We start from the raw sequence: 25120 nt of genomic DNA, 5'->3' as shown, positions 1-25120 counted from the left end.
CTAGCATAGGCTACTCGATCGAGTAGCTCAGTGACTCGATCGAGTAGAGGCCACTCAATCGAGTTGTAACACCCCGGCCCAAACCGGGTCGGGAGCGGTTACTTATGATAGCTCACCAGGCTGTGTACATGGCCCACAGATCAACACGGGTGCTTTATAGCGCATTTTGTCTTCACCCATGCGCATCCCGGGAACCTTCGCAGGAGGTCACCCATCCTAAGACTATTCCCAGCCAAGCACGCTTAACTGTGGAGTTCTTTTGCATGGATGACCATAAAAGAAAGTGCACTTTGTTGTTATGAGTATTACTTCCAAACCTTTTAAGCAGTTGTCATTTAAGCCTATAACTAGACCTCTTCAATTAACGTGGGATGTTACAAAGTTCCACACTCGATCGAGTAAGTCGAGCCCTGCGGTAAAATATAAATTGTGAAGTCGTGAACCCAAAATCAGTGTTCATTTTCATTTCTTCCTAAACCTAATCGTCGGTATATCTCTCCTTCACCAACCTTCATCCCTTGGAACCCTTTGTGCTTTGAGACACCATGCCGATGGGAGGCATGAGTCGGGTAGCGGTGTTATTGCCGGGACACTGAGCGTAGGTAAGTCGTCATCATCATCATCATCATCATCATCATCATCATCATCATCATCATCATCATCATCATCATCATCATCATCATCATCATCATCATCATCGTCTTCCTTAGTTTTGGTTGTGGTTGTGATTGGTAGTAATAGGGTTTGCCATATTGTTTGTAATAGGTGGTAATGGTGATTGCTTGTCGTCATATGGTCGTATGCAGTGTTGCTGCTGATTGCTAAAGGTAGGTTTTCCTACTCAGTGTTGTTGATTGTTTGGTATGTTGGTTGTTTTGACTGGTTGGTATTGGTTATGTTTACATTGCTATTGTGATTGGTTGTTGTTGATTGTCTGTGGTTTGTGAGGTGCATACTCGGCTGAGTGGAGTCATCTCGGGAATGGCTCCACGCCCTTGATTCGCGCCTTGTGGTTCCCGTCACATGAGGGATGTGCACATTAATGGACATGGGTTATATACTCAATAGAGATGAGCGAGGCTTAGGTGGGAATAGCTGCGGTCCCCAACTGGCGGTGTGGAATATCTGTTGCGACGGATATTCCGGTAGGACTTTACCCTAGGGTAGTCAGATGATTGATGGGTGATTGGAGGTGGACTTGGGTTTGTGTATGCCGTACTTTGTGTTTTGTATTTCTTCGGCTACTGACCTTGTGTGGTGTTGTCTGTATTTCTTCTGTGTTGTGTCTGCCGTGAACCATTATGGTGAGCAGTCAGTCTTAGCAGATGTTGATATGTGGAGCTTAGCTGGGTTCTTTGAAGGGACGAGTCTATCACTGAGCCATGGCATGGATAGTATCACCGTAGCTGATAGTGTTTGTTATTAGTTGTATCTTTTCTTTTGTCGAGTTAAACTTGTAATAAACATAATTTTTCTTTTATTGATGTTATGATATTTACTATTCCTCGGGCAACCGAGATGGTAACGCCCTTATCTGCTGGGGAAGGTCTTGTTAAGGCTCCTTAGTAGATGGGGGTATTATAAAGTGGTATCAGAGCAGCGACTTTGGAACCCGTAACCAATGAATCTAATGAACGTGGTGAGTCTAATAAAATGAACCTGGTGTATGTGTGTTGAGAGCCCTTTGAATTGCTTGATTTTGGGTTAGAAGGCGCCCTCATTCCAAAATCTTGGCCCCAATATGCTTAAGCCAGCCACTCCGAATGGGAATATTGAGTCAGGATTTGTGTGTGTGTATGTGTGTGTAGTGTACTAAGTGCATATAGGAATTGTTATTTTGCAGGAACGATTAATCGAGTTTGTAATCTTTTGTCGCTTGTTTTAATCTTACTCGACCGAGTACGAGTGCCTACACGACCGAGTAGGCCTTAATTGATCTAGTAGGTGGATTACTTGATCGAATTTGCCGAAAAGCAGAATCGTTGTCTATTCTGCCCAACGAAAACTCGATCGAGTAACCCTAACTCGATTGAGTAGAGGCTACTCGATCGAGTACCACAGATACTCGATCGAGTAAGTACGCTACAGTACACGGGATTTTTCGGGACTTATACCCCCTTTCTCTTCATTCTTTTCTTTATTTACTATCTTTCCAAAACCTCAAACCCTATTAAAACTTCTTCCTCTCAAAATTTTGGGGTAATCTGTGATTGATTTTGTAATACTACGGTTTTCTATGTCTATGGGTACTTTATCGAGTAGGACTTACTCTGTCGAGTAAGTAGCTTTTTACGCAAAACAGTAGTCTGCCTGTTGGGTACTTGATGTGACCATAATTAGAGCACACTTAGTCCCCGAATTAGCCTTGTTCCCATGCTTTTTAGTGCATATTTGGGTCATTTATTGTCTTTAGTTCTTTGTTTTGCATATTCTTTGAGGTTTTGATCCCTTGGTAGGAAAGGAGTGCAAACCTTGCATTTTCATGGCAAAACGAGACTAAATTGATTGAATTCAATGACCAAGCATCAAGGAGAGACAAGATTAGAAGGCCTTTGTACATACTATAGTAGATGGGCAATGATGAGAAAAGATCCTTGCATCCCCGAGGAAATCCCCAAGGATCTTATGAAGAAAAACGAAGAAAAGAAGAAGAAACGAGAATGTCCAGCAATCCGTGCGGATTGTCCCGAAGACGCCCGTCCTCCACCACCACAATCCGTGCGTCTTCACTCCAAGACGCCCGGGCAGCAGCCCCAGAAGACGTCCGTCTTCTCCACAAGACGCCCGGGCAGAGACCACCGAATCCGCCCGTTCCGTGCTAAAGACGCCCGGATTCTCAGGCAGTCCCATTTCGTCTTCTTCAAGCTTCAAGGAAGGATGCACATTTTTTTCTAGAGACCGGAGTCTCCCTAGAGACCGGAGTCTTTCCAAAAAGACCGGCGTTTCCTTAACTAGGGACTTAATCGTCATTTAAGCCCTTAGTTAACCCTAATTCATCCACCTAATCCCCACTATAAATACCCCATTAGTCTAATTAGAAGAGCATGTTCTTCTTAGCAATCTTTAGTGTAGTTAATATCAATCAAATCTCTCTTTAATCTTGTAATCAACAATTAATCAAGTTTTAATACAAGTTTTATTTCCTTAATCTCTCTCTTGTTCATCCTTTATTTTGGGTAATTGAAGATTATTTGGGTTATTATTGGGAGATTGACAACCTTCCAATCAAGCATCAAGTACTTCTTTTATTCTTTGCTTTATTATTGGAATCATTAGTAGGTATAATTCTCTTAATCCCTTTTTAATTATTGTTAATTACTTTCATTTATTCATCATGTTTCACTTTGTTGGTATGATTGACAACCTTGCTAGCATGTTCAACATGATAATGAATGAGTAGTTCCTTAGCTAGGGTTAATGGGTAATTAGGGGAAACCAACATGAGGAATGATTCATGCTTAAATTAATATGCTTTCATAGTTTATTTGCTTGCTTGTTGTGATCTCAACTCATGCACATGTTATGTTTGATGAAATGTGAGCCTATGAATCCTTGTATTTTTTACCCATCACCTATCTTTTCAATGAGACTTGTAAGACATAAACCAACTCGAATCTTATTAGACCATGCATGTTGTTGAGTATGGAAGACTAAGTCGACTTGTAGGTGTTGTACAATCTAATTGATTTGTCTCCGGGACCCAAACTTTCCTAGGATTGTAAGATATAAACCAACTCGATCCATCACAACAATAATTGCTTGCTTATAATTTGAGAACATGTTTGTATGATCAATTCCCATGAATCCCCTATGACCCCATGACACCCTAGTGCTTTTCATCAATTGTTTACAACCCTTTTAATTCATCTTGCTTGTTTACTTTCATTCCTATTTAGTTTAGTGATCTTATACATCAACCCCAATTGTGACACCCCCTAAGACACCACTAGTTGCAATAGAAATCTCATCTCAATTCCCGTCCCTTGGGATCCGACCTTTACTTGCCTCTTTACTAATTGTAGAGTTGTTGGTGAAGTTATAAATTGTGTTTTGGTCTAGGTGCTCCTAACGACAAGTTACCGAAAAGACATAGTCCGACCAAAAATGGCGCCGTTGCCGGGGACGGTGTTAACTTGATTTAGATTTTCTTACATTGTTATTAGTTGTGTCTTTCTTTGCCTTGGGGAAGTAAAACTCCTCAAGGTTTGTTCTAATTGTTTTCGAGTTGTTTGATATTTTGCATGTCTAGAAGGTCACAAGGTGACTTGTTACCCTTTGATCGTGAAATTGAAAGAACTTTGACAACCAATAGAAGACTTGCTAGGAGAAATTTGAGAGGTATTGGTGAGGTTGTCGATATTCAACCAAATACTATTGAGTTCATCAACCCTTTTGCAAGAGAAGGTGAGGAGAACCCAACACAAAATCCAACACAAAATCAACCCACAATGCCTAAGTTTTCATCACATTCCGTACCCACCGAGGAGAACCTACCCAATGGTACTCCCACACCACAACATCTAACCGGAAATTTTATTGCCAAATCCGCATTTATCCAATTAGTCGAAAGAAGCCAATTTGGGGGGATGCCTAGTGAAGACCCTCATTCTCATATGAAGACTTTTTGTGACTATTGTGATGCGATTTCTCAAACCGGTGTAACTCAAGACCAAATTCGATGGGTCTTATTTCCTTTTTCTCTAATTGGCACCGCGAAACAATGGTTGAAAGGCCTTGATAAGGCTACTCTCAGAATTGATTCTTGGAAAAAGTTGGCTCTAGCTTTCTACAAAAAGTTCTATCCACCGGAAAAGACTAACATGCTAAGAGCTCAAATCACGGGCTTTAAGCAAAGGGATGAAGAATCTTTGTATGAAGCTTGGGAGCAGTTTAAGGGAATTTGTCGCTCATGTCCTCACCATGGACTTAGAGAGTGGTTCTTGGTACAACAATTTTGGAACGGTCTTTATGAAGATTCAAGGAACATTCTCAACATGGGATTAAATGGAATGTTCACCGAAGTTGATGACAATCAAACTTGGAACAAAATTGAGGAAATGGCGGTCCATAACTCACAATATAGTAGACCTTGCAAGGCTACTAGAGGAGGAAAGCATGAAATGGACTCCATTACTCAATTGGGTGCTCAACTTAGTGCTCACATTGATACCATCAATTTGAAGTTTGAAAAAGCTATGGCTAGACTTGAAGAAGCCTCAAAATCACCAAAGCATCATGTTAATGCCATGACGGCATCTTCATCAATCCCAAGTGGGATATGTGAGAATTGTGGAACTTTGGGACATGACCAAAGTGAATGTAGGGGAAAAAATGAACAAGTGAATGCTTTCCAAGCATACAAGAGTGGTACCCCTTATTCCAACTATTACAATGAAAACACCAAATTCCATCCAAATCTCTCATACAAAAGCCAAAATGTTCAAAACCCTCAAACAACATACACCCCACCTCCCATGAGAAACCAAAATCAAAGACCCTTTTACAACCAAAACCAAGGTTACCAAAATTAATCTCCATACAATCAACAAAATGACCAAGGTTTTGATGTTCAAAAAGCGGTCCTTCAAATGCAAAAAAATCAACAAGAGTTTTTCACTCAAATGCAAAAAGATAGTCAAGCAAAGGAAACCACCATCAACAACATCCTAGCTCACACCAAAATGTTAGAAACCCAATTGACTCAACTAGCATCTTCAAGCTCACAAAAACAAAAGGGGCAATTACCACCTCAAAGTAATCCGCCAAGACATGAAACGGTTAGTGTCATTCACTTGAGGAGTGGTACAAGGTATGAAGCACCGAAGAAGCAAGTTGAGGATGAAGTTGTAGAAGCTAGTGATAAAGAAGAAATTGTGCAAAACTCCAAGGATGGAGAACCATCAAAAGAAGAAATTTCAAAGAAAAATGAAGACAAGGTCAAGGAGAAGGAGCCCATTGTGATTAGACTTCCTTTTCCAAGTCGCCAAGACAAGCTCTAATTTGATGACCAACTTGGAAAATTTATGGAAATTGTGAAGAATTTGGAAGTCTCAATTCCTTTCACGGAATTAATCAATCACGTGCCGGCCTATGCGAAATACATGAAAGACATCCTCAGAAAGAAGAAGTCGATCTGGAAGCTTGAGACTATCGCCTTCACTAAGGTGAGTAGTGCAATACTTCAAGGGAGTTCACCTCCTAAACTTAAAGATCCGGGAAGCTTCTCAATACCGTGTACCATTGGCGACACCACGATCAACAAAGCCTTATGTGATCTAGGGGCTAGTGTGAGTGTTATGCCGTACTCGGTGAGTAAAAGGTTGGGGATAGGAGAGCTTAAATGCACCAATATCACATTCCAAATGGCCGATAGATCGACGAAGACACCATTAGGGATATGGGAAGATGTTCCCGTACGAATTGGGAAATTTTTCATCCCGGTGGACTTTGTCATTGTTGACATGGAAGAAGACTCCAACATTCCAATCATTCTAGGAAGACCTTTCTTACACACCGTGGGTGCGGTGATTGATGTGAAGCATGGAGAGCTCACTCTAGAAGTAGGAGATGAGAGCATAACTTTCAATCTTGACAAGACCATGAGAGCTCCCCGTTTGCATGAACCATGTTTCATGGTTGATCATTATAGCTGGAAGGATGATAGGAAGAAGTCGGAATTTCAATGGAAGAAGAAAATTGAAGATGCTCCATTCAAAGAGCAAGTGAATTGTGACAAAGAGAGCTTGAAAAGCTCACCAAAGTCAAGCAATGAAGAGGATGACCTCATTGGCCAAGACAAGAAAGTGGGAGAGTTTCTCTATCAACTTAAGAGATCTTTAGTGATCAAGTAGATGAAGTTTGTGGTCTTTGGGACGATGAGTTTGAAGGGATTTTCAATCCTTGTATTGGTAATGCTATCGATCAAGACCGACAACAAGGGCAAAGATCTATTGAAGATCTTTATCATGATAATGAACAAGCTTTTGATTACTTCTTCAAGGTGTTGAGCAACATCAACAACACCTTGGACATGCCCTCATGATATCTCACTAAGGATGAGAGTTTGGTGGAGTCCTCCCTAAACCACCATTTGTAAATATTTCTAACTCCCTAACTCGCATTTTAATTCTTACATTGCATTTTTGTCATTCTTGGATTTTTATACTTTGATCAAGATAATTATCATTTTTGAGAGAAGTGAGGGAGGGACTAATGATTTTAATTAATGTGTAGTGCTTTAGCTTAGTGTGGGGATAACAATTGCCTAGGCTATTCATGCCTTAGTAGTGCCCCCACAATGAAGAACACGGGATTTTGAAGAATGAAAAATGACACGGGATATGCAAGTACACGGATGGAACTGAATCCGGGTAAAAAGGGAAGAATCCGAGCGTTTTCTAGGGATTCCGCCCGTCTTCAGGCAACCCGGGCGTATTTGTTAAAAGACGCCCGTCCTTCTGAGCTGAGAATTTGAAATTTTGGGACTGTTGATAAATCCGAGCGTCCTGCAAGAGAAGACGCCCGTCCTCAGAAAGACGCCCGTCCTGAAAGGAAAGACGCCCGTCTTTTTGGCTGAGAAAAACAAGAAAAATCACTGGAAAGGAATCCGCCCGTCTTGATGAAAGACGCCGTCCTTGCTTGAACAATCCGAGCGTCTTTGCTGAAAGACGCGCGTCTTTAGGCGAGAACTCTGAAGCCAAAACAGGCAGAATCCGAGCGTCCCGAAGGAAAGACGCCCGTCTTCCCCCTGCAATTCAAATTTTTTCGGGTCTTTTATAAACTCCATCCCCCATTCATTTCTTCATTCCTTCATTCAAAACACTACCCATAAACCCCAAAACTCAAAACCCTCATCCTCTCCATCACCAAAACAAGATTTCCTCAACCACATTCATCAAAATCAAATCAAAACATCCTTCTAACAAAAATTAATCACTCCTCTTTCAACAAAAATCAAACCAAGCACCAAAATTTTCAACCTTTGAGTCGATTTTTAAAATTATAAAGGCAAAGCCTTTCATCTTAAAATCGATTTAGGTACACTTGGAAATTGAAGATTTTCACTCTTTTCTTGGTTAAATCATCAATGGCAAGGACAAAAGGAGCAACAAAGGCACCTAAGGCAAATACACTCTCAACAAGACAAAAGAGTCTTCAAGCAAAGAAAGCCTCATTGGCTATGGTGATAGCTAGCTCAAACTTGGAAGTGCAACAACAACAACCTCCCTTGGAAGCAACAACTTCAACAACTCCGGAAATCGCTTAACTTTCGAACTATCCGGAGGTAATTTTCATCTCTAACTCCCATAGGGAAATATTTACCAAGTATGCTAGAAAATCCTTTCTATCCACCAAGTTTATTTGTGAAGATGCCTTAGATAAGTTGGGTGTCCTTGAGAAAACTAAAGCCTTCTTTGAAGCCATGGGGTTGGGAAAATTGTTTGCAACAAAAGAATTGACATACCCCTCCCTTACCTTAGAATATTTGAGTTCTTTGAAAGTTACAAAGGTAGAGACTATGGAAAACATCGAGTTCCGCCTAGCTAATGTGAGTAGGCGCATCACCTTTGAGGAATTGGGTAAAGCATTGGGTCTTAGTTATTCACATAGTTATTTCAAGAATCCCGGAAAGTATGACCCCGCTCTTCTTTGGGAGGTGATTTCCGAAAGGAAATTTGAGAACTATCATGCTAGTCGCGCTCTATTAGTCCACCATCCGGGCATTAGAGTGTGGCATAAGGTCATAGGGAATACCATCATTGCAAGAAAAGACACCAACCACTTTACCAAGCTCGATTGTGTTCTTATTGAGTCGGCCTTAAACATTGGAAGGGAATTCACCAAGCCTTTTAATTCTCTAAGGCTTTTGGTGGATAGATGGCTAAATGTTGATTATGGGAAGCAAGGCACCACCGTTATTGTGAATGGAGGTCTAGTCACTCTTTTAGCTAAATACTTTGATCCGAACTTCAACAAGGATAGCAAGTATGTGGCGAAAAAGGGGGGTCATCTCATTGATATGGATGCTATGATTAACAAATACAAGTGGGTTACTCATAACCCTCTTGACACCAAGTATGGGTGGCTCACCAATGAGGCTAGATCTTTTACTTTGCCTTCTAATATTTGTCGTTTGAGTGTCCATCGGACCAACTACCTCCTTCCCCTCTCAAAAGAAACCGAATACATTATCCGACAACAAAGGGATGAAGTTGAAATGCCCTCCTCTTCCATTGTCACACCACCCTATCCTTTCAAGTACCAAGAGTTCAAACCCTAAGGTGTTGAAGCAAGCAAAGATTACATGACTCTTCTTATGCAAGAGATGCACAAGTAAGCTTTTAAGGATCGGGAAGATGCTTACTTAGCCCAATATCCACCCCTCCTTCATTTAGCTAGGCAAGGACTACTTGATATTTCATGTCCTTTGCCTAGTTGGGCGGATAGGGAAGTCTTCTTTCCGAGTGCATCTAGGGGTGAGATTCCGGGTGACGATGAGTTTGTCGGTGATGCGGTTGTTGATAGCATTGATGAAGAGGCTAGTGAAGAAGAAGAAGAGGATGATGAACAAAGTGAACAAGAAAGTGAAGAAGGAAGTGGTGATGAGTCCACTTCTATTGAGGAAGATGATGATAATGATGATATGATGGAAGACTAGCAAGCTTTGGAGGCTCCTACCCTCTTGAGGTTTGTCTACTTCTTTCTTTGTTTTATTTATTTATCTTGATCATGGTTGGAGTAGTCCTAGCAACATAGAGGACTAACATCTCGGTCCCATTGAGGTGTTCTTATTTCATTGTTCCCACTTTTGAAAATCCAAAAAGACAAATTTAGTTTCATGCATTGCATCTTGTGTGCATGAACTACACCCAACCTTAGGACATTAGAAATAATGTCTAACTCGATTTGGGAAAGTACATGCATACGCAACGGGAGGTAATCTAAATTACGCTCTCCGTCATAAACAAAAAACCATGCATCATGTAGTGTAGATTAGTGTAGCTTGCATTTAGAGTAGAATTCATGCATCATGTTTGCATGATTTCCCATCATTTTGGCCATTGAGGACAATGCCCATATTAGTGTGGGGATGGGGAATTCTAACTTAAATTTTATTCAAAAATCCAAAAAAATTGAAAAATTCGAAAAAACATAAAAATTTGAAAAATTTGAAAAACCAAAAACAAGTTCATTTCCTTTGTAGTGTAGTCATGTATATATTGTTGTATATATTGTGTTTGTTTTATCCTTGTTCACATTGATCGACTACGCCACATCCGAGACATGAGGATATTGAAGACAACATGGTATGATCTTTCCAATCTCCTTTTTCCTCTTTATGTTAATGACTATGTGGCTTTATTTTGATTGATGCGGTATAACAATGTGAACTTAGGACTTTCATTTAGTGTATATGTCATATTAGTTGGTAGAATCATTTGCATTAGGATGTTTATATGCTAGTTACATCATGGCATGTAGTTTGTATGTGAGAAAATTTTTGCGAAACCGTCTACTTGGGAAGTTTGACAAGTGTATATAGGCCCTAGTAGATGATTTTTTTTCTTAAGACTTTGCTTGTTAAAATACTCATAAAACACCCTAGGATGTGTCATGCTAGTATCCTTTGACCCATGGATTAAGGCCTAGTCAAGAGTACCTTGTGGTGTGATAACTCCTTGGTACCGTTTATTCCAAGGTGACCCTTAAAACCATGCATCCATCCATCATCCATGTTCTACCACATTTTTGTCATCAAAGGGAATTGGCACAAAAAGAAATCAATTTGAGTTCAATGAAATGAAAAGTGAAAGAAAGTTTGCAAAATGCATCAAATGAAAAGAGGAGCAAAAATAGAACTCCTAAAGCTTCAAATATAAGCCACCCTCACTACATATGGGGTGACTTTGAAAATGTTCAATGAGAAATGCAAAGAAAATTTGAAAGTTGTCAAGTGTTAAAATGCCAAAAATCAAAAAGAAATGGCAAGAAAGTGTTCTCAAATGTTATATGCCACAAGAAATTGGGGGGAAAAACAAAAACAAAAGCAAACTCCCAAAGTGAAACTCAAATATCTATCGATCCCTTTATCCATCGTATCCATTTTTGTTCATGGTAGAGAGGGGACGACCCTTCTACTTGTCTAGGCAAGAGGGGGAATTCCGTGATCCTCCAGTGTTTCTAACACCATAGGGAGTCTATTCTTGACAAAAGCATTTAACGATTGAGGACAAAGGTACCCTAACTTGACACAACTTGAAGGTGATTTATTGGTATCCTTTTAGGCTTAGTAGTTTGAAGAAATTGCATCTATGAAGGAGTATGTACCCTTGAATTGCTTCCCTTGTAGATAATTTCCGCCACTTAGATGAGAAAAGTGGCTATTCTTTTGTAGATGCATCCATTATTTGATTTTGTGTGCTTAATGTATAGATGTGTCGCCATTTTGGCAAGACCCACCTTGCCTTGCAAGAAGGCATCCTACCTCATGGTTGTCTTGTTGTGAGTTGAAGGGGCGGAGTGAGACCCGCTAATTGTCTCATATCGGCTATGTTATTAGGTTAGTTTAAATAATGGTCCTAGTCTTTGTCACCTCTTTACTCGGGACGAGCAAAGGTTCGGTTTGGGGATATTTGATGTGACCATAATTAGAGCACACTTAGTCCCTGAATTAGCCTTGTTCCCATGCTTTTTAGTGCATATTTGGGTCATTTATTGTCTTTAGTTCTTTGTTTTGCATATTCTTTGAGGTTTTGATCCCTTGGTAGGAAAGGAGTGCAAACCTTGCATTTTCATGGCAAAACGAGACTAAATTGATTGAATTCAATGACCAGGCATCAAGGAGAGACAAGATTAGAAGGCCTTTGTACATACTATAGTAGATGGGCAATGATAAGAAAAGATCCTTGCATCCCCGAGGAAATCCCCAAGGATCTTATGAAGAAAAAGGAAGAAAAGAAGAAGAAACGAGACTGTCCAGCAATCCGTGCAGATTGTCCTGAAGACGCCCGTCCTCCACCATCACAATCCGTGCGTCTTCACTCCAAGACACCTGGGCAGCAGCCCCAGAAGACGCCCGTCTTCTCCACAAGACGCCCAGACAGAGACCACCGAATCCGCCCGTTCCGTGCTAAAGACGCCCGGATTCTCAGGCAGTCCCATTTCGTCTTCTTCAAGCTTCAAGGAAGGATGCACATCTTTTTCTAGAGACCGGAGTCTCCCTAGAGAATGGAGTCTTTCCAAAAAGACCGGCGTTTCCTTAAGTAGGGACTTAATCGTCATTTAAGCCCTTAGTTAACCCTAATTCATCCACCTAATCCCCACTATAAATACCCCATTAGTCTAATTAGAAGAGCATGTTCTTCTTAGCAATCTTTAGTGTAGTTAATAGCAATCAAATCTCTCTTTAATCTTGTAATCAACAATTAATCAAGTTTTAATACAAGTTTTATTTCCTTAATCTCTCTCTTGTTCATCCTTTATTTTGGGTAATTGAAGATTATTTGGGTTATTATTGGGAGATTGACAACCTTCCAATCAAGCATCAAGTACTTCTTTTATTCTTTGCTTTATTATTGGAATCATTAGTAGGTATAATTCTCTTAATCCCTTTTTAATTATTGTTAATTACTTTCATTTATTCATCATGTTTCACTTTGTTGGTATGATTGACAACCTTGCTAGCATGTTCAACATGATAATGAGTGAGTAGTTCCTTAGCTAGGGTTAATGGGTAATTAGGGGAAACCAACATGGGGAATGATTCATGCTTAAATTAATATGCTTTCATAGTTTATTTGCTTGCTTGTTGTGATATCAACTCATGCACATGTTATGTTTGATGAAATGTGAGCCTATGAATCCTTGCATTTTTTACCCATCACCTATCTTTTCAATGAGACTTGTAAGACATAAACCAACTCGAGTCTCATTAGACCATGCATGTTGTTGAGTAGGGAAGACTAAGTCGACTTGTAGGTGTTGTACAATCTAATCAATTCGGCTCTGGGACCCAAACTTTCCTAGGATTGTAAGATATAAACCAACTCGAACCATCACAACAATAATTGCTTGCTTATAATTTGAGAACATGTTTATATGATCAATTCCCATGAATCCCCTATGACCCCATGACACCCTAGTGCTTTTCATCAATTGTTTACAACCCTTTTAATTCATCTTGCTTTTTTACTTTCATTGCTATTTAGTTTAGTGATCTTCTACATCAACCCCAATTGTGACACCCCCTAAGACACCACTAGTTACAATAGAAATCTCATCTCAATTCCCGTCCCTTGGAATCCGACCTTTACTTGCCTCTTTACTAATTGTAGAGTTGTTGGTGAAGTTATAAATTGTGTTTTGGTCTAGGTGCTCCTAACGACAAGTTATTGAAAAGACATAGTCCGACCAGTACTCGATCGAGTAAGTTGGGGACTCGATCGAGTAAGGGTCACTCGATCGAGTAAGTTACTTACGTGATCGAGTAAGTGTGTTTTACGGGTTATTTTAGCCGAGTTTTGTTAATAACGCGAGATTAATATAAAAGGCTTCCGTCATTGTTCTTAATCATTTTTACTTCTTAAAACCTTTCAAGAGAAGAGAAAAGAGTTACGTAGTTCACATTCGTCACGTTATTAACAAATCCCAAAGGCTACGGTGGTCGGATCGTCTTGTTCTTTACGCCGTTGAGTTTGTCGTGTCGAGAGTAAGATCCTTGTATAGTTTTTATGTTGTTTCTTTGAGTTTGGTTAAAACCCTAATTGGGTAGATTTGGGGGTTTTGGGTGTATTGTATGGATTGGGTGATAATTATGTGAATATGTGTTATAGGAGGAGGATTCGTAGAGGGAAATTACTGTTTAGCTGCTGTGACGGTCTTGTGGCTACTATTCCAGGTAGGGTTTCCCTACTCAGTATTGGTTACATCGTGTTGTTTGTGATTGTCATTGTTATTGTTTGATTATCTTATTGGAATTGGTTTTTGATAATTGTTGATTGTGTAAGGTGATTGTTGTATATCTGTCTCTGATCTTCGGGGTGCGTCCCTGGTTGAGTGAAGTCACTTGCGGGAGTGGCGTCACGCCCTTGATTCGCCTTCTGTGAAACCCTCCATAGAAGGGATGTGCACATTAATGAACATGGGTTTATCCCTCGGATGAGATGAGCGGGGCTTAAGTGGGAACGACTGCGGTCCCCCACTGGCGGTGTGGAATACTTGTTGCGATAAGTATTCTGGCAGGGCTACACACTTTAGTGTGTAGTCAAGTGTGTGGTGATGAGATGGAGTTTGGGTTGATTGAATTGGTTGTGGTATTGTTTTATTGCAGCTGTTTGTTTTGTGTAATCAGTTCTGACCCCGTTTAAATGTTTTAAAAACTGTGGTGATCCATTCGGGGGTGGTGAGCAGTTGTTTGACAGGTATATCTTGGATACGTGCGGGATCTAGCTGGGGATGGAGTCATCATATATCAGAGTCTTTAGTCTTCCGCTGTGTTTGTTAAGACAGTTTCACTTAGTTGGTTTATAGTTTGAGAACTATTGTATTTCACTTTACAGTTTTGGTTATATAATCGCTAAACTTAATTATCTAAAGTATATTCTTTTATGGTCAATTTGATATACATTGCCTCGGGTAACCGAGATGGTAGCACTTCCATGCCTTAAGTGGTCCTGGTAAGGCACTTGGAGTATGGGGGTGTCACAAAGTGGTATCAGAGCGACGATTTTGGAACCTGTAACTAATGAACCCAATGAATCTAGAGAGTCAAAATAAAATGAACCCGGGTAGGAGTTGTTAGGAGCTAATGCAAATATTTAGGAGACGTCCTAAAGTCGCGAACTCGCCCTATAACTTTAAACCGGTCACTATGGGATGTCATGGGATTGCTATGTGTTTATTAATGTTCTATTGCGTATGTTAGATGATGTGTTGTATAGAAATATTAGAAAATGATTGTGGTGGAATGGAAAAGTGTTGTAAATAAACATGTTGCATGATAGTTGGTTTACAATGATGTTTGGAATTGTTGGAAAAGTACATGAGAAGATGAATGATGTGCTAGAAAAGAGAAGTAGTTCATATATGATAATATGTGATGAATAATGATGTTGCAGGATGGATGATTTATAATGTGTCTATACTAGTAACATGTGATTAGGGGATGTGATATGATTATTGTGGACATGGGCCACAAGCCGGCCTACGGGCGCGATGCCGCCTACCGGTCCGTAGTCACAGACCACCTGCATGCCAAGCCAAATTGTGGACATGCAGCGGTCTGAAAGCCATGCTCGATGACGTAAAAATGCTTTCGACTGGATCGCTTTGGATCGGTCGGTTTCGTCTCAGCAAAGGTCTCGAAACGATATTGAGATTTTCGGAATTGCCACCAAGCATTTGTGGGATGCTATGAACCCGTTCGAATCCACTTTATACCTAGGTCAATCAAGCCAAAAAGCGGTGTTTGACATAGGTACTAAAGATAAGGACTCGTCCCCCTTTTAGCATTCTATGCCTAAAATGACTCTCGTACGCCCTGGATAAGGCCATCCACTATCCAAAGGTTCTGAGTAAGGGGTGAGGGTACGTATTGGGAAGCCCTTTAATCGGACACCCAATCCCGCCCGCGTTAGCGGCCTCTACTGATCGATCGTGGTTGTTTAAGTGCAAGAGTTGATAAACGGTTTAAATGCATGAATGCGCATCCAAAAGTTTAACCTAACATGTAAAAGTTTACTAAGTCGGTTTGTTTATCCACATAGCATGAAATTGATGTCCAAGTTGGATTTAGATTGATTTGCATGTGAAAACGGAAACTAAACATCCATTTACCAAATTCGGATTATGATGCTTAACACGATCCATTTATTTGAAAAAGTGTGTTTAAAAGACAAAGTATAAAAACTTAAGCTTGTCAATCTGATCCGTCATGTATTCGGATTAACCGTAATCGGGATCGTCCTAGACAAATATCAAAATGAGACAGAATAGTGCCAGGTAGGGCAGAGTACGGATCGGGTATCCGATCCAAAGTACTAGTTCGGATCGGATATCCATATTAAAAATCCTGAAATTAGATATCCAAGATCCAAACCAAATGTTTCGGATATCCAATGTTTGGGTATCCAAAATAATCAGATCGGATGCGGATATCCATACTTTTTAATTTACTTTAAAATTAAGTTTGAAACACGATTATATTCATAGTCTTACATGATGATTTTCTTTAGTATTCTTACTCCAATGTTCTCGACATAAAATTTAAGTACCACTTAGTTATTTCTCTAATATTTTAAACATTAATTAAGTTGTTGTATCAAATAAAATTTTATTTTCTCGAAATTATACTAGAAAAATATAGTTTCGGATCGGATTGGATATTCAAATGTTTTAATTCTAATATCCATATCCAAACCAAAACGAAAAATTTCGGATCAGATATCCAAACCAAACTTAACGTTCGGATCGGATATCCAAAAATTCGGATCGGATTCGGATCGGATATCGGATCAGTTTGGATAATCGGATTTTTTGCTCAGCCCTAGTGCCAGGCAGCCCCATTGGGGCGCGAGCCTATTGGCGAGGGAAGGGCTCTGCCCAGGTTTTTAAATAAGAAAGCAGACGGCCTCTTGGGGCGCGAGTCAGACGACGACCCAAGGGGCATCTCCTGGTTGTAAAAAGGTTGTTTAAAACATTGTTGAAAAGGTTATTTAAAACCGTATTTGTGATAAATGATTGCAAATATGATTTGCATGACTCAGAATAATTATTATTGTGTTAGTAATATTCGTTGTCGGATTTGCAAGTTTGAAAAGCATAGTTTACAAATAAAAATGTAAAATGTTTGATTTGAACTAAATATGTTAAGTTTATTTCTTTGTAATTAGTCAAGTTTGTCATTGTACTCGGATTAAACCGACATGGTATAAAGAACCAAGGATGATTATGAATTATGACTAATATTGTTCCGGGTGTAATTCCAGAGCAGTTATACGTTACCACCCGTGCTTGTAGGATGACGTCTTTAGTTGAATCCTCCTTGCGGTCTCCTGAAACGATGAACAAACTGAGGGCTCGGCTTTGGACCGAGCGAACTCACTCCGACGCCCAAGTCAGTAAACTTAGAGAGATAGGCTGTTGTTACTTGGCGAAGTATGTATTGTAGAGAGATAAGGAAGATATTACCAGATGAATAGTGATTCTTAGGTTAAATTGTGGATATCTTTGACCTTGCTCAATATGTTGACTGGTCAGCGGGTGCAGAATATGCCCCATCAAATATATTTACAAGTGTAAATAAATGAGAAAAATGGTAAATAAAAGAAAAGGGTGTTAAAATACCCATTAAAATGTAATTAACCAATAATATCATCGAGTCACGGAATAAACCGTCATGTTATAAGGAACCAAGGATGATTTTTGTAATGGTCAAAATATTTGTCATAAAAATGAATTAAAATGGTAAAAACCGTAAAAGGAAAGAAGTAAAAAATAAAAGAAAGTGTTGAAGGAAAGACAAACTCAAACACATTTGAGTCTGACCTGGACACCCACAAGAGGCGCGATCCTCCCTGCATAGCAAGGAGCTTCTATCTCAGGCCAAAACTCGGTTTTGGCTCGTCTAACCTATATTTGAATCGTGTTATGCATTGTTCATGCTCATAATCTCATAAAAACAGTAGAGACATGAAATAAGTGAGATATTTACACCCTCAAACTTACGTGTATTGATGTTTGTGAAGTAGACGACTTTAGAGACGGTTTTCTCGTTGTGACTAATCGAGATCAAAGAAGTTTTAAAAGAGTGCCTTAAAAAAGGATTTTGTTTTGAAAATATATTGAAAATATGTTAATTAAAACATGTTGATTGATGAATTGAGTTGGTCGAATGGGTCGGTCGAATGCACGGCGACGGTACCAAACAAAATGTGTAAGGCTTGTGTTTTCGATCGGTAGGTCGAAAACACGTGTCGATTTTGTGACTTAGGAAGTCGAGTCTAGAAGTTTAAGAGAGAGGTGAAGGGGCGGATGCTCGCATCAGTTTTGTGGTGTGTGAAGGTTGGTATTTATAGAGAAATGGGGTTGGTAACCAGTCGGTTAAATTTGCTTGCTGGCAAAGGGCATGCCTAAAGAGACGCGAGCCACCTTGTGACTGAAAGGGGTGTACTGTCCCTTTCAAAAATTTGGATTTTGCATTTGTTCTAACCAATGTTTTGTTGGTTGTGATTTGTGATCTTTGATGGTTGCTTAGCCGTGTAAGCTTACTCTTGGATGTTATTTGGGGTAGGTATTTGATAGAGTCAAGAAGTGTCGAGTCACTAGGGCCTTCTTAGGCCAAGTATGCTTTTAATTAAGGATCCTTTTGTCGGAATCAAGAGTTAATCTTCCCGTCCCGATGATTGTCACAACTAATGCGTTTTGATTCATGTGTGGAGCTTCGTATGAGGATAGAACCCGGAATCCCAAGATCGAGCCTCTAGCCACACTAGTAGACAAGCAATCACGCGGAGATGACCTTACATGAACCAGTTGCGGAGCCGACACTCCTTGATAGGAAGCATGAAGGCTAAGTAGTGAAGAGCTCGTGTTGAAGAAGTGAAGAAATAATTCGTCCCAGGCACTTTTGGCAGACTGCCACCATCCACAGCAGTCTGCCATTCAGACAGCAGTCTGCCTCTCATCCAGCAGTCTGCCATTGTGCTGTACTCGTGACTTTTATTTAGCCCGTTGGCTTAAATGGAAGCCCAAAATTTCTGTATTACCCCAGAATTTCGTGCAGCCCTATAAATACCCCTCATGTTTGAAGACCTAGGGAGCATCTAATTATTGAAGAATCTCTAGAAACTTGTAGTAGGAAGAACGCTTTATTTTGGGTGAAAGTTGTAATCTTTTAGCTTTGGATGTTAATCTTTCTTCAATTCTTGGGTTTTTCTAAGAAGATGGAAGGCTAATCTTCCCTTTGCTTGATGTAATTTGATCAAAGTACCCAACTTTGGTATTGTAAGACTCTTAAATCTCTCTTAGTTTCTCTAATGCTCTTTTCTTGTGCTTTATTTCTTATGTTGAGTAGATGTATGTATGAATTGATCACTCTTGCATCTTATTTACTTGACTAGTGAAAATCCTAAGGAAATTGTTTAATTTAGTTGGGATTGTTGAAGCAAGTTTGTTGTTTGTTGAATTGGTTTAAAGGATTCTTACAACAAATAGAAAAGTCCATGTCTTTTACTCATTTGTATGGTTTAATCTTATGAGGAATTGATCCTAACTTCATCTTTTGGCAATTTCTTAATGCTCATGCTTAGTCTCTTTTCATGGTTTAATGATTTGTTGCTTAAGCTTGAAGGGTATATGTGGATGGTTTAATTTACATGTATCAACATCTTGAGGTGATAGTATTGGGTAGAAAATAGTAAGAGAGAAATAAAAGAGTCAAACTTTATCATTGTTGGGTTACTAAGAGAGAATTGCATCAAGTTTACCCCTTTATATTGAATTTTCTTGCTCACCAAGTGTTTGTCATATTGCTTGTTAGAAAAAGATTGCAACTTTACTTTGTTTTCATGTTACCAATCAACTCAAAACCCCCCCTTTATCTATGTTCATCTATTGTTTGTCATTGTTGATAACCATTGTTTGTTTATACACTTGTCATTAGTATTCAATAGTTTACAATTCAAGTTTTTAGCTTAAAAGACCTTCTCTTGGGATCGACCCTTGCTTGCACTATATTGCTTTATCATTTGGAGTAATCTAGAGTATAGTTTGGTTTATAAATTGTTAATTTGGTAGCTTAATTCTAGCTTTTTACGACACCTAGTTATTCTCTACCAAATTTTGGCGCCGTTGCCGGGGAAGGGCAACATAGCTAAAGGCTTGATTGTTAAATTACATGTTAGTTTTTATTTCTCTTCTCTTTGTTTTGGATAAGTAAGTGGAAGTTTTAACTTGTGTGTGTAGTGCGAAGGTTTATGTTTAGTTCTCCACAACACGGTGAATCAACCCCCGTGGAAGAGGACGCTTTTGGAGCATATTCGTGGTTATTTACTAATCCTTGGTACCAAAGAGCACAAAGAGAACATAGAGTAGAAGAAGCACCTTTAGAAGAACCTATTGAAGTCAATCCGATTGAAGTAGAGTATCCCCCTATGGCGAATGCCACAAGAACCATCCGGGAGATACGAGCAAGGAATTATGATGAGCAACCCTTGTGTATCACCTATCCCCCTCTAGGAGCCAATGAAAATTTCGAACTCAAAGGCTTCTTTATCCATAACTTGCCTAAGTTCCCTGGCCATGCGGGGAATGACCCAAACCGTCACCTTTCGGAATTTCACATGATGTGTGAAGGTGCTATTCCGAATGGGGTGACGGAGGATCAATTCAAATTACGGGCTTTTCCATTCTCTTTGTTGGATTCGGCCAAAGATTGGCTCTTTTATCTTGATGCGGGATCTATAACAACTTGGAAGGAAATGAAGGCGGCTTTTCTTGATAAGTACTACCCCGATGCCCATCACAACCGTGCCAAGAAGGCCATTACTACCATAGAACAAGACCTCAATGGTGAAACCATGTATGAGTATTGGGAGAGGTTCAAAAAGTTGGTAGCTCAATGCCCTTACCACGGGTTGAGCGATGATGATCTTCTTGTGAACTTCTATGAAGGGCTAAGCTAAGATGATCAAAGAATGGTCAATTCCGCTACCGGAGGAGGGTTGGAAAATTTTTCCATAGTGGATGCCAAGGAAATCATTGAGAGACTTGCTTCTACCACGAGGAATTATGGAAGAACTCAAAGGGGAACAAGGAATACTTCTTCAATGGGAACCTCTTCTTCTTCATCCAATCAAAACCTTGAGCAAAGTGTGAATGATTTGACTCACTTAGTGAAGAATATGATAGTGAACAATCCAAACAAGGATGGGGGAAGGGGGAATAAAGTGGAATGCAACTATTGTCAAGGTCCTCATTTAGAGGAAAATTGTCCCATCATGATTGAAGAAGGAATTGGAGTGGAGAATGTAAGTGCAATGGGGTATGGGAATTACAATGCTAGGAATCCTTCCGGAGGAGGATACTACAATTATGACCCTAGTGGCAACAATTACAATGTTGGGAGTAGAGACAATACTAGACTTGGTTGGAGTGGTGACACCTCAAAGAGCTTTGTGAATGGTCAATTCAACCACTTGTGGGACCAAAATTCCCGACAAGGTCAAGGTTCAAACTCTCAAGGAAATAGGAATGGGAATTTCAATCAAGAAGGAAATAGGAATGGGAATTTCAACAACCAAGGTAGAAACCAAAGCCAAGGTCAATCATCCCAATTTGGCAATCAAGGTAACAACAATTCTCAAAAGGAACCAAGTGTTCAAGACTTGCTTAAAAACATTTTGCAAGAGCAAGTCAAAACGAACAAGAGGCTTGACAAGATTGATGCCGACAAGAATGTTAGTGATGCCAAGGTTGCCAACCTTGAAGTCCAACTTGGCCAAATTGCCCAAGAACTTGCCAAGAAAAATCAAAGAACCTCAACTTCTATTCCCTCCACTACATTTCCTTCTAGAGAGAATGCTAGTGCTATGACATTGAGGAAGGGGAGAACTTTAGAATCCCCTCCCAAGAAGAAGAGAAGGGGCAAGTCACAAGAAAGGGTTATTGACATTGAAGAGCAAATTGAAGAAGAGCTTGTGGTTGAACAAGAGAAAGGATCATCTTCAAAAGCTAATGAGGAAAAAGAGAGGAGTCCTTTGAGCATTGACAAAGGAAAGGAGGGAAGCACCAACACAAAGGATCAACTCAAGGAGATTGAACAAGAGTATGAACCGGAGGTACCATTTCCTAGTGCCCTCACAAGTCCCAAGAAGTTTGATAAAGACACTGATCTTTATGAGACTTTTAGGAAATGTGAGGTCAACATCCCTCTTTTTACTATCATTAACACCGTTCCTAGGTATGCAAAGTTCCTCAAAGAACTTTGCACCCCTAAACGGAAGCCAAGGAAAGGAGTTGAAAGAGTCACGGTTAGTAGGCATGTCTCGGCAATTTTCAAACAAAATCTTCCCAAAAAGTGCGATGATTCGGGCATGCTAACTATACCGTGCTCAATTGGAGGCAAAGCTTTTGCTAGAGCTATGCTAGACTCGGGGTCCTCTATTAATGTCATGCCTTATTCCATTTATGAGACCTTAGAATTGCCTCCCTTGTCTAAGACCAATGTTGTGATCCAATTAGCGGATCGCTCTACAATTCACCCCAAAGGTCTTGTAGAAGATGTGTTGGTAGAGGTTGATAAATTCATTTTCCCGGCCGACTTTTATGTTTTGGACATGGATCCGGACTCCAAGGCTACACCCCTCTTGCTAGGGAGGCCTTTTATGAGAACCTCCAAAACCAAGCTTGACATGTATGATGGAAATTTGACCATGGAATTTGAAGGAAAAACTTTGAAGTATAATGTGTATGAAACAATGAAGAAGAATGATGACTTGAGTTTTTGCTACTTTCTTGACAAAATTGAGCCTTTGGCAAATCATGTTTACCAATTGAGTCGTAGGGATCCACTTGAAGTGGCCCTCACTAACAATGTCGAGAAAGAAGGGTTGCGGTTTTTGTTGTCTAATTATGTGCAGGATTATGTCAACAAGTTAGAGGAGGAAATAACCCTTGAAGACGATCAAATGGAAAAGATAGAGGTCGGAATCAGGGAATTTCGGCAGTCTGCCATACCCTCCGCAGTCTGCCACGACAGTCTGCCGGACAAACCGCAGTCTGCCATGGCAGTCTGCCAGCCCCACGGCAGTCTGCCAAATCTCCTTTTCCCCAAGTACTTGTTTTGCTTAAAGACAAATCCTAGCTACCCCAATTTCCTTCCCCTAGAAGCCTCCCTTGAAAGACCACTTCCATCCATCATTAAGCCACCCACCCCCAATCTAAAACCACTCCCCGACCACTTGAAATACGTCTTTCTTGGGGCAAATAACACTCTATCCCTCATAATTTCAAACCAACTTGAGGGTGATCAAGAGAGGAGTTTGGTGGATGTTTTGCATAAGTACAAAGAAGCATTTGGATGGAGCATCGCGGATATCAAGGGGATAAGTCCAAGCACTTGCATGCACAAAATTCGATTAGAAAAGGATGCAAAACCCGTCCGGCAACCACAACGGAGGCTTAATCCACCTATGATGGAAGTTGTCAAGGAAGAAGTTATCAAACTTCTCCAAATGGGTATTATCTTTCCAATTAATGACTCCCAATGGGTAAGTCCTACTCAAGTTGTGCCAAAGAAGGGAGGGGTGACGGTAGTCAAAAACACTCAAGGGACATTGATCCCCACCCGTTTACAAACGGGAAGGAGGGTGTGTATTGATTATCGCCGCCTCAACCAAGTCACTTGGAAGGACCATTTCCCCTACCCTTTCTAGATCAAATGCTAGAGAGGTTAGGTGGGAAAGAGTACTATTGTTTTTTGGATGGGTATTCCAGGTATTTTCAAATCCCCATTCACCCGGAGGATCAATCCAAAACAACCTTCACTTGCCCATTTGATACTTATGCTTACCGCCGCATGCCCTTTGGATTGTGCAATGCCCCTGGCACTTTCCAACGATGCATGATGAGCATTTTTTCGGACTATGTGGAGCGCATTTTGGAAGTCTTCATGGATGACTTCACCATCCATGGGGACTCATTTGACTCGTGTCTAGACCATCTCGCTATGGTCCTATCACGGTGCATAGACTCTCACCTCGTTTTAAATTCTGAAAAGTGTCACTTATTGGTGAGTAGCGGAATCGTGTTAGGGCACATAGTGTCGAAAAGAGGGATTGAGGTGGATATGGCAAAGGTGGATGTGATTAAAACCTTACCGTATCCATCTAATACTCGAGACGTGAGGTCGTTCTTAGGACGCGCGGGTTTTTATCGAAGGTTTATTAAGGATTTCTCCAAAATAGCTAACCCCTTGTGCAAAATTTTGTACAAGGATGTGGAGTTCGTGTTTGATGATCATTGTAGGGAAGCATTTGACTTGTTGAAGGAGAGACTTATATCGGCCCCAATCATTCAAGCACCCAAGTGGGATCGGCCTTTTGAGATCATGACCGATGCAAGCGATTTTGCCATTGGAGCCGTATTGGGACAAAAAGATGACAAAGCTTCATATGTGATCCAATATGCTTCTTCACTCTTGAATGATGCTCAACGGAACTACACCGTCACGGAAAAGGAATTTTTAGCGGTGGTGTATGCCATTGAAAAATTCCGGGCTTATCTCTTGGGTTCAAAGGTCATCATCTATACCGATCACAAGTCTATAAGGCAACTTGTAGACAAGAAAGACACCAAGGCAAGGCTCATGAGATGGGTGCTTTTGTTGAGCGAGTTTGACATAGAGATTAAGGACAAGCAAGGGAGTGCTAATGTGGTGGCCGACCATTTGAGTAGGCTTCACATCAATGAGGATCTCGTGAAGACTATGGGAGTAGTTGACGGTAGCTTACCACATGAATCTCTTTATTCCATGAAGGCCGTTGAGCCTTGGTATGACAACCTTGTCAATTACATGGTCACCAAGAAGTTTCCCACCTCACTTTCATCTAGTCAAAGGAACAAGATCAAGTCCGATTCTAGATTCTATATATGGGATGAGCCATATTTATGGAAAATGTGTCAAGACCAAGTCATCCGACGTTGTGTACCGGATGTAGAAATCCCATACATCCTAAAGCATTGCCATGAGTACGCTTGTGGGGGTCACTTTGGGCCTCATAGAACGGCACGTAAAATCCTTGAGTGCGAGTTCTATTGGCCCAAGTTGTTTAAAGATGCTCATATTTTCGTTACTACTTGTGATAGATGCCAACGTTTTGGCAACATATCACGTAGGAACGAAATGCCCCAACAACCGATGTTTTACTTAGAAATTTTTGATGTTTGGGGAATAGACTTCATGGGGCCATTCCCTAATTCCTATGGATACATCTACATCCTCTTGGCGGTCGATTACGTGTCTAAGTGGGTGGAAGCCATTCCCACGAAATGTGATGATGCAAAGACGGTGCAAGCATTTGTCAAAAGCAATATATTTTCAAGGTTCGGCTTCCCAAAGGCC

At 40.4% G+C, this 25120-nt stretch overlaps 1 non-coding gene across 1 annotated transcript; it reads right to left on the bottom strand.

Annotated features, from left to right (window-relative positions):
- Positions 1-4820: 4820 nt before the first annotated feature.
- LOC141589290 (small nucleolar RNA R71) lies at positions 4821-4927 on the bottom strand. Its single transcript, XR_012520236.1, has one exon. It is a non-coding gene; the product is annotated as a small nucleolar RNA R71 (small nucleolar RNA).
- Positions 4928-25120: the final 20193 nt, after the last annotated feature.

This window comes from Silene latifolia, chromosome 6 (assembly GCF_048544455.1).
Source record: "Silene latifolia isolate original U9 population chromosome 6, ASM4854445v1, whole genome shotgun sequence".
NCBI classification, from domain to species: domain Eukaryota; kingdom Viridiplantae; phylum Streptophyta; class Magnoliopsida; order Caryophyllales; family Caryophyllaceae; genus Silene; species Silene latifolia.
Note: the sequence above shows the minus strand (reverse complement) of the source record. Positions and strands in the feature narration are given on the sequence as shown.